Source organism: Rattus norvegicus, chromosome 2, assembly GCF_036323735.1.
Source record: "Rattus norvegicus strain BN/NHsdMcwi chromosome 2, GRCr8, whole genome shotgun sequence".
Lineage (NCBI taxonomy): Eukaryota > Metazoa > Chordata > Mammalia > Rodentia > Muridae > Rattus > Rattus norvegicus.
Genome location: NC_086020.1, coordinates 45600353 through 45610142, shown reverse-complemented (window position 1 = coordinate 45610142; position 9790 = coordinate 45600353).

The window sequence follows — 9790 nt, the reverse complement described above, 5'->3', positions numbered from 1 at the left end:
ACTCTTCTGATCTTAGGGGACCTTCAGGCAGTCTTGTCAGGTCTAAAGAAAGCTCCATTTTTCTAAATTCTGGCAGTTAAACTAAAGCTGGCATTCCTTATGAACTTGTGAAGCTGGTTCATCTCTACTGAAAGAAGGGACAGATGGCCGCTTGTGGTACCTATTAGCATACCAAAGCAAATGCTAGCCTCCAGGCTCCCTCACTATCACAAGTACCTGTTTACATTTCAGAGTCTACAGTCCTCCTAGGTCTTCTCACCTCCCTTACCCTAAACTTCTTCAGCTCCTGGGCATCCCTCCCCCCACCTACACATTCTCCTTATAACCCTGTTAAGCTCACCATTTTTGTCTTGATGTCTCCATTTCCCCTCTCCCTATTTCTGTGTCTCCTCCCTTACCTCTCTCAGCACATCTGATTTGCCCTTTCTCTTCCCACCTCTTCACTTATTTGTTCTGTCCCTGCCTCTGTCATGGTCAGGTCCATTCAGTCATTCTCTCTCTGCTCTGGACTCTTGCAGTTGCCTCTGGTGATTCTCTCTCTCTAATCTACTATAAAAACCTTCCCCCTAACGGTAACATGGAGTAACCATATCAGTCTATACAATCTTCACTATCCAAGATACCTGACCTCAGCTCTTCTCCCTTATTCTTCTGTACTTTTCTGTTATTTCCCTTGGACTTTCTTCAGTGCCTTCTGCTAAAGAGAAATGTGTGTCTCTTGTTCCTCAGAATGCTCTTGCATTGTGAACCCCATTCTACCCAAAAGCTTTCCCCCAGAGAGGCCAGTTTGCAGCACTGTTGAGAATCTATGTTCTGAACTATCTGGGTCCTATTTTCAATGTCGGGACTTGACATGGTGTGATCTCTTTCTTACTCTCCTAATCTGTATAATCAGAATAATTAAGGCCTTCTCATGAGTTTGATTTTTTTTTTTTGGTATTATTTTGAAAGGGAAGGGGTCTATAAAGAAACAGAGGCAGAGAAGCAGGCAGATTTCATCTCAACATGCTAAAATTGTTTTATTGAGCAGTGAGGGGCCTCAGCCTTTCCATGGGATAAAAATTGAATCCACTTATTGGGGCTGGGAACATGTATGTATACATACATATGTATAGATAGCTGCTAGGATGCTGCATTTATTCTTTTGTGTTTTATTGGAAGCCAGGTGAGTTGTTTTTTTTTTTCTATGTCATATTTTTATTGATTCTTTGGTAGCTTCTCATCATACACCTGTTGTAAAAATATAAAAAATAAAATGTTGTCTTTTATCCCCCACTGGGTCTCCACCACAGTGCCCCAAGATATCTGCTAAATATCTGGTCTGAATCAGCAAAGCCTCTCACCCGCTCTGCTCCATCCCATATCACACTGCCGAAGGCCTCTGTCTGAGCCTGGCAGCCATCTCTCTACCTATCTAGTTCCCAAGGCAGGTTTCCATGCCAGAAACACACATCCCAACTCCACGGCAGCTCAGTGTCTCCAGCCTCCGCACACTTTCCTACACTCAAACCATCACATACAAGAACACACAACACAATAACCTTTGATCCAATTGATAAGCTATAATTGCCCACCTAAACATACAAAGCCCAGTACCATCCATCCCTTAAGAACATTCATAACAGCCTGTAAATACACACAGTGGAATCCTAACGTCAGCTTCCATTTTCTCTCCACCGCGGCTGCCCTCTCTCTCCCTCCCGTCTCTTCCTCTTGCCCGTCCAGTCTCCTGCCCATCCTTCCTTCTTGTCCAATGACAGGCCTTCTTTTTTTTTTTATTATTAACTTGAGTATTTCTTATATACATTTTGAGTGTTATTCCCTTTCCCGGTTTCCAGGCAAACATCCCCCTCCCCCCTCCCCTTCCTTATGGGTGTTCCCCTCCCAACCCTCCCCCCATTACCGCCCTCCCCCCAACAGTCTAGTTCACTAGGGATTCAGTCTTAGCAGGACCCAGGGCTTCCCCTTCCACTGGTGCTCTTACTAGGATATTCATTGCTACCTATGGGGTCAGAGTCCAGGGTCAGTCCATGTATAGTCTTTAGGTAGTGGCTTAGTCCCTGGAAGCTCTGGTTGCTTGGCATTGTTGTACATATGGGGTCTCGAGACCCTTCAAGCTCTTCCAGTTCTTTCTCTGATTCCTTCAACGGGGGTCCTATTCTCAGTTCAGTGGTTTGCTGCTGGCATTCGCCTCTGTATTTGCTGTATTCTGGCTGTGTCTCTCAGGAGAGATCTACATCCGGCTCCTGTCGGCCTGCACTTCTTTGCTTCATCCATCTTGTCTAATTGGATGGCTGTATATGCATGGGCCACATGTGGGGCAGGCTCTGAATGGGTGTTCCTTCAGTCTCTGTTTTAATCTTTGCCTCTCTCTTCCCTGCCAAGGGTATTCTTGTTCCCCTTTTAAAGAAGGAGTGAAGCATTCACATTTTGATCATCCGTCTTGAGTTTCATTTGTTCTAGGCATCTAGGGTAATTCAAGCATTTGGGCTAATAGCCACTTATCAATGAGTGCATACCATGTATGTCTTTCTGTGATTGGGTTAGCTCACTCAGGATGATATTTTCCAGTTCCAACCATTTGCCCACGAATTTCATAAAGTCACGGTTTTTGATAGCTGAGTAATATTCCATTGTGTAGATGTACCACATTTTCTGTATCCATTCCTCTGTTGAAGGGCATCTGGGTTCTTTCCAGCTTCTGGCTATTATAAATAAGGCTGCAATGAACATAGTGGAGCACGTGTCTTTTTTATATGTTGGGGCATCTTTTGGGTATATGCCCAAGAGAGGTATAGCTGGATCCTCAGGCAGTTCAATGTCCAAATTTCTGAGGAACCTCCAGACTGATTTCCAGAATGGTTGTACCAGTCTGCAATCCCACCAACAATGGAGGAGTGTTCCTTTTTCTCCGCATCCTCGCCAGCATTTGCTGTCACCTGAGTTTTTGATCTTAGCCATTCTCACTGGTGTGAGGTGAAATCTCAGGGTTGTTTTGATTTGCATTTCCCTTATGACTAAAGATGTTGAACATTTCTTTAGGTGTTTCTCAGCCATTCGGCATTCCTCAGCTGTGAATTGTTTGTTTAGCTCTGAACCCCATTTTTTAATAGGGTTATTTGTCTCTCTGCGGTCTAACTTCTTGAGTTCTTTGTATATTTTGGATATAAGGCCTCTATCTATTGTAGGATTGGTAAAGATCATTTCCCAATCTGTTGGTTGCCGTTTTGTCCTAACCACAGTGTCCTTTGCCTTACAGAAGCTTTGCAGTTTTATGAGATCCCATTTGTCGATTCTTGATCTTAGAGCATAAGCCATTGGTGTTTTGTTCAGGAAATTTTTTCCAGTGCCCATGTGTTCCAGATGCTTCCCTAGTTTTTCTTCTATTAGTTTGAGTGTGTCTGGTTTGATGTGGAGGTCCTTGATCCACTTGGACTTAAGCTTTGTACAGGGTGATAAGCATGGATCGATCTGCATTCTTCTACATGTTGACCTCCAGTTGAACCAGCACCATTTGCTGAAAATGCTATCTTTTTTCCATTGGATGGTTTTGGCTCCTTTGTCAAAAATCAAGTGACCATAGGTGTGGGTTCATTTCTGGGTCTTCAATTCTATTCCATTGGTCTATCTGTCTGTCTCTGTACCAATACCATGCAGTTTTTATCACTATTGCTCTGTAATACTGCTTGAGTTCAGGGATAGTGATTCCCCCTGAAGTCCTTTTATTGTTGAGGATAGTTTTAGCTATCCTGGGTTTTTTGTTATTCCAGATGAATTTGCAAATTGTTCTGTCTAACTCTTTGAAGAATTGGATTGGTATTTTGATGGGGATTGCATTGAATCTGTAGATCGCTTTTGGTAAAATGGCCATTTTTACTATATTAATCCTGCCAATCCATGAGCATGGGAGATCTTTCCATCTTCTGAGGTCTTCTTCACTTTCTTTCTTCAGTGTCTTGAAGTTCTTATTGTACAAATCTTTTATTTGCTTGGTTAAAGTCACACCGAGGTACTTTATTTGGGTCTATTATGAAGGGTCTCGTTTCCCTAATTTCTTTCTCGGCTTGTTTCTCTTTTGTGTAGAGGAAGGCTACTGATTTATTTGAGTTAATTTTATACCCAGCCACTTTGCTGAAGTTGTTTATCAGCTTTAGTAGTTCTCTGGTGGAACTTTTGGGATCACCTAAATATACTATCATATCATCTGCAAATAGTGATATTTTGACTTTTTCTTTTCCGATCTATATCCTCTTGACCTCCTTTTATTGTCTGATTGCTCTGGCTAGAACTTCAAGAATTATATTGAATAAGTAGGGAGAGAGTGGGCAGCCTTGTCTAGTCCCTGGTTTTAGTGGGATTGCTTCAAGTTTCTCTCCCTTTAGTTTAATTTTAGCAACTGGTTTGCTGTATATGGCTTTTACTATGTTTAGGTATGGGCCTTGAATTCTAATTCTTTCCAGGACTTTTATCATGAAGGGGTGTTGAATTTTGTCAAATGCTTTCTCAGCATCTAATGAAATGATCATGTGGTTTTGTTCTTTCAGTTTGTTTATATAATGGATCACGTTGATGGTTTTCCGTATATTAAACCATCCCTGGATGCCTGGGATGAAGCCTACTTGATCATGGTGGATGATTGTTTTGATGTGCTCTTGGATTCGGTTTGCCAGAATTTTATTGAGTATTTTTGCATCGCTATTCATAAGGGAAATTGGTCTGAAGTTCTCTTTCTTTGTTGGGTCTTTGTGTGGTTTAGGTATAAGAGTAATTGTGGCTTCATAGAAGGAATTCGGTAGGGCTCCATCTGTTTCAATTTTGTGGAATAGTTTGGATAATATTGGTACGAGGTCTTCTATGAAGGTTTGATAGAATTCTGCACTGAACCCATCTGGACCTGGGCTCTTTTTGGTTGGGAGACCTTTAATGACTACTTCTATTTCCTTAGGAGTTATGGGGTTGTTTAACTGGTTTATCTGTTCCTGATTTAACTTCGGTACCTGGTATCTGTCTAGGAAATTGTCCATTTCCTGCAGATTTCCAAGTTTTGTTGAATATAAGCTTTTACAGTAAGATCTGATGATGTTTTGAATTTCCTCTGAATCTGTAGTTATGTCTCCCTTTTCATTTCTGATTTTGTTAATTTGGACACACTCTCTGTGTCCTCTCGTTAGTCTGGCTACAGGTTTATCTATCTTGTTGATTTTCTCAAAGAACCAACTTTTGGTTCTGTTGATTCTTTCTATGGTCCTTTTTGTTTCTACTTGGTTGATTTCAGCTCTGAGTTTGATTATTTCCTGCCTTCTACTCCTCCTGGGTGTATTTGCTTCTTTTTGTTCTAGAGCTTTTAGGTGTGCTGTCAAGCTGCTGACATATGCTCTTTCCTGTTTCTTTCTGCAGGTACTCAGTGCTATGAGTTTTCCTCTTCGCACAGTTTTCATTGTGTCCCATAAGTTTGGGTATGTTGTACCTTCATTTTCATTAAATTCTAAAAAGTCTTTAATTTCTTTCTTTATTTCTTCCTTGACCAGGTTATCATTGAGTAGAGCATTGTTCAATTTCCATGTATATGTGGGCATTCTTCCCTTATTGTTATTGAAGACCAGTTTTAGGCCGTGGTGGTCCGATAGCACGCACGGGATTATTTCTATCTTTCTGTACCTGTTGAGGCCCGTTTTTTGACCAATTATATGGTCAATTTTGAAGAAAGTAACATGAGGAGCTGAGAAGAAGGTATATCCTTTTGCTTTAGGATAGAATGTTCTATAAATATCTGTTAAGTCCATTTGGCTCATGACTTCTCTTAGTCTGTCTATGTCTCTGTTTAATTTCTGTTTCCATGATCTGTCCATTGATGAGAGTGGGGTGTTGAAATCTCCTACTATTATTGTGTGAGGTGCAATGTGTGTTTTGAGCTTTAGTAAGGTTTCTTTTACGTATGTAGGTACCCTTGTATTTGGGGCATAGATATTTAGGATTGAGAGTTCATCTTGGTGGACTTTTCCTTTGATGAATATGAAGTGTCCTTCCTTATCTTTTTTGATGAATTTTAGTTGAAAATTGATTTTATTTGATATTAGAATGGCTACTCTAGCTTGCTTCTTCTGACCATTTGCTTGGAAAGTTGTTTTCCAGCCTTTCACTCTGAGGTAGAGTCTGTCTTTGTCTCTGAGGTGTGTTTCCTGTAGGCAGCAGAATGCAGGGTCCTCGTTGCGTATCCAGTTTGTTAATCTATGTCTTTTTATTGGGGAGTTGAGGCCATTGATGTTGAGAGATATTAAGGAATAGTGATTATTGCTTCCTGTTATATTTATATTTGGATGTGAGGTTATGTTTGTGTGCTTTTCTTCTCTTTGTTTTGTTGCCATGACGATTAGTTTCTTGCTTCTTCTAGGGTATAGCTTGCCTCCTTATGTTGGGCTTTACCATTTATTATCCTTTGTAGTGCTGGATTTGTAGAAAGATATTGTGTAAATTTGGTTCTGTCATGGAATATCTTGGTTTCTCCATCTATGTTAATTGAGAGTTTTGCAGGATACAGTAACCTGGGCTGGCATTTGTGTTCTCTTAGGGTCTGTATGACATCAGTCCAGCATCTTCTGGCCTTCATAGTTTCTGGCGAAAAGTCTGGTGTGATTCTGATAGGTCTGCCTTTATATGTTACTTGACCTTTTTCCCTTACTGCTTTTAATATTCTTTCTTTATTTTGTGCGTTTGGTGTTTTGACTATTATGTGACGGGAGGTGTTTCTTTTCTGGTCCAATCTATTTGGAGTTCTGTAGGCTTCTTGTATGCCTATGGGTATCTCTTTTTTTAGGTTAGGGAAGTTTTCTTCTATGATTTTGTTGAAGATATTTACTGGTCCTTTGAGCTGGGAGTCTTCACTCTCTTCTATACCTATTATCCTTAGGTTTGATCTTGTCATTGAGTCCTGGATTTCCTGTATGTTTTGGACCAGTAGCTTTTTCTGCTTTACATTATCTTTGACAGTTGAGTCAATGATTTCTATGGAATCTTCTGCTCCTGCTTCTCTTCCATCTCTTGTATTCTGTTGGTGAAGCTCGTATCTACAGCTCCTTGTCTCTTCTTTTGGTTTTCTATATCCAGGGTTGTTTCCATGTGTTCTTTCTTGATTGCTTCTATTTCCATTTTTAATTCCTTCAACTGTTTGATTGTGTTTTCCTGGAATTCTTTCAGGGATTTTTGTGACTCCTCTCTATGGGCTTCTACTTGTTTATTTATGATTTCCTGGAATTCTTTCAGGGATTTTTGTGACTCCTCTCTATGGGCTTCTACTTGTTTATTTATGATTTCCTGGAATTCTTTCAGGGATTTTTGTGATTCCTCTCTGTAGGCTTCTACTTGTTCTCTAAGGGAGTTCTTCATGTCTTTCTTGAAGTCCTCCAGCATCATGATCAAATATGATTTTGAAACTAGATCTTGCTTTTCTGGTGTGTTTGGATATTCCATGTTTGTTTTGATGGGAGAATTGGGCTCCGATGGTGCCATGTAGTCTTGGTTTCTGTTGCTTGGGTTCCTGCGCTTGCCTCTCGCCATCAGATTATCTCTAGTGTTACTTTGTTCTGCTATTTCTGACAGTGGCTAGACTGTCCTATAAGCCTGTGTGTCAGGAGTGCTGTAGACCTGTTTTCCTGTTTTCTTTCAGCCAGTTATGGGGACAGAGTGTTCTGCTTTTGGGCATGTAGTTTTTCCTCTCTACAGGTCTTCAGCTGTTCCTGTGGGCCTGTGTCTTGAGTTCACCAGGCAGGTCACTTGCAGCAGAAAAGTTGGTCTTACCTGTGGTCCCGAGGCTCAAGTTTGCTCTCGGGGTGCTGCCCTCGAGCTCTCTGCGGCGGCAGCAACCAGGAAGATCTGCGTCGCCGTTTCTGGGAGCTTCAGTGCACCAGGGTTCCAGATGGTGTTTGGTGTTTTCCTCTGGCATCCGAGATGTGTGCAGAGTGCAGTCTCTTCTGGTTTCCCAGGCATGTCTGCCTCTCTGAAGGTTTAGCTCTCCCTCCCACGGGATTTGGGTGCAGAGAACTGTTTATCTGGTCTGTTCCTTCAGGTTCCGGCGGTGTCTCAGGTGCAGGGGTCCTGCCGCTCCTGGGCCCTCCCCCACAGGAACCCAGAGGCCTTATACAGTTTCCTCTTGGGCCAGGGATGTGGGCAGGGGTGGGCAGTGTTGGTGGTCTCCTCTGCTCTGCAGCCTCAGGAGTGCCCACCTGACCAGGCGGTGAGGTCTCTCTCCCACGGGGTCTGGGAGCAGAGAGCTGCTGCGGGCCGGGATCCACGGGTGTGGGACTCCTGGTAAACACAGGACGTGCCCGGTCCTAGAGGAATTCTGCCTCTGTGTGTCCTGAGTTCACCAGGCAGGTCTCTTGCAGCAAAAAGTTGGTCCTACCTGTGGTCCCGAGGCTCAAGTTTGCTCACAGGGTGCTGCCCACGAGCTCTCTGCGGCAGCAGCAACCAGGAAGATCTGCGCCGCCGTTTCCGGGAGCTTCAGTGCACCAGGGTTCCAGATGGCGTTTGGTGTTTTCCTCTGGCATCTGAGATGTGTGCAGAGTGCATTCTCTTCTGGTTTCCCAGGTGTGTCTGCCTCTCTGAAGGTTTAGCTCTCCCTCCCCGACAGGCCTCCTTTTATCCTGTACCTGCTGTCACCTGTATTTTACACCGAGTTGTTTTTTAATACCTGTGTGTATTGTTTCTGCAGGCCAAGTGGAATGGTCAGGTTGAGGCCAAGCAATTCTTCATGGCTAAGGGCTATTGCTCAGTATATCCCAGCTCATTCCTCATGACACAACAAGAGGCTATTACCCAACACGATCTCTTGCATGGAGCAAACTGGCCTCAACCTTGTGATCTTCCTGCTTCCACCTCCCAAGTGCTGGGATGACAGCCAAGCGCCACCATGCCCAGTGCAGAGTTCTTGAGTGAAGTACATTGATTAAGTATGCCAGGTAATTTCTAACCTGTATTTACTGCTGTGATTTCCACCACTCATTCTATTACATATTACCTTCATCCTGATTTGCCCTTGAGAAAGTTCCCTTTAGCTTAAACTTGGGCTCCAATCTTTTAGCCTTAAAACCGCCAAGATAAAAACCAAAATGGTTCTTTGAACCCATCCATCTCTCCTTTCTCCACAAACCTTCACAAAAGCAAGTAAGTCACTGTCTTCTGGCAACACCCAGTTTCCTCTTGATTCACTGCAGCTTGATTTTGTTTCCCTGGTGCTCTACTGTCCGACGCTGACAACCAATCCGATGGACCTATTTCACAGGTGTTTAATTGTAAACAGTGGGGCTATGAGAACCAGGCAGGCCCAGAAAGTGTTTTCTACAAAGCCTGAGGCTTTCACCATCTGTGGTTTCAGTGGGTTGGGGCAGTGAATATGGGGCAGCCTAAGCACCATCGTGTGATGGAAGTAAGAGTGAACTCAGTCTCGTAAACCTGACCTCAAGTCTTCAAGTCTCCATACTGATCTGCATATGGTCAAGGCTCCATCAAGATGAGTTTATTTGCTCCTAAACTCACTCAGGACTCCCATATTCCTCTATTTATGGAACTACAGAAGCTATCATAGTTGGGTCTGATGCTGGCAGAGCCTGGACAGGTTAGGTATCTGGATCTTTAACCAACATGTCTTACGTAGAAAAGCCTGGGAAGGATTTCTAGCTTCAGAAAGACTGAGGCAGGAAATTAAAGAGTTAATGAAACGCCACTGGACCCATGCCTGACCCTTTAGTTGGAAAAGTGAGACTCTGTATGAACCGTAAACCTTGGCTGTCTTGAA